We start from the raw sequence: 984 nt of genomic DNA, 5'->3' as shown, positions 1-984 counted from the left end.
TCCTGTGTGGCTGTTCTCCAGAACAGTGGTCATTTATCTCCATCTGCCTTCTCTTCCACCTAAGTGCCTGCCACCACCCTGTGAAATATTCAGTAGACATAGACAAGAGCCTCCTGAAGCCCCAGAACTATCTCTTCAGTTGTGAACTAAAGGCTGATGAAGATGATCACTTTAAGGTGGATAACGATGAAAATAAGCATCAATTATCTTTAAGAATGGTCAGTCTAGGGCTGGTGCAAAGGATGAATTGCACATTGTTGAAGCAGAGGCGATGAATTATGAAAGCAGTCCAATTAAAGTAACATTGGCAACTCTGAAATGTACCACCAACAGTTTCTCTTGGGGGCTTTGAAATAACACTACCCGTGGTCTTACAGTCCAAGTGTGGTCCAGGGTCTGTGCATATTACTAGCACTTAGTAGCTGTGGAGGAAGATACAGAGTTCGGAAGTTGAAGAGGAAGGGGATATGAAACCCCTAAGTATATCTGGAAAGCAATCTGCCCCTGGAAGCAGTAGCAAGTTTCCACAGAAAAAAGTAAAACTTGCTGCTGATGAAGATTATGATGATGAAGATGATGAGGAAACTGAAGTAAAAGCCCTAGTGGGGAAATTTATACAAGATACTCCAACCAAAAGTGCGCAAAAATCAAACCAGAATGGAAAAGACTCACTACTATCAACAGCAAGATCAAAAGGTCAAGAATCCTTCAAAAAACAAGAACAAACTCCTAAAACATCAAAAGGACCTAGTTCCATAGAAGACATTAAAGCAAAAATGAGGGCACGTATAGAAAAAAGTGATTCTCTTCCCAAAATGGAAGCCAAATTCATCAATTATGTGAAGAATTGCTTCCAGATGACTGTTCAGGAGGCTATTCAAGATCTCTGGCAGTGGAGGAAGCCTCTTTAAGAAAGCAGTTTAAACAGCTTGTTAAAATTTTCCATCTTATTTCATTTCTATAACATTTGATATCTAGTTGTCC

At 40.0% G+C, this 984-nt stretch overlaps 1 pseudogene; it reads left to right on the top strand.

Moving 5' to 3' along the window:
* The window catches only part of LOC105816769, a 7,181-nt pseudogene extending 6,217 nt beyond the window's left edge, over positions 1-964 (top strand).
* Positions 965-984: the final 20 nt, after the last annotated feature.

Source organism: Propithecus coquereli, unplaced genomic scaffold, assembly GCF_000956105.1.
Source record: "Propithecus coquereli isolate 6110/MARCELLA unplaced genomic scaffold, Pcoq_1.0 Scaffold388, whole genome shotgun sequence".
Taxonomy (NCBI): domain Eukaryota; kingdom Metazoa; phylum Chordata; class Mammalia; order Primates; family Indriidae; genus Propithecus; species Propithecus coquereli.
The sequence above is the reverse complement of the archived record's forward strand: the minus strand, read 5'-3'. Positions and strand labels throughout refer to the sequence as shown.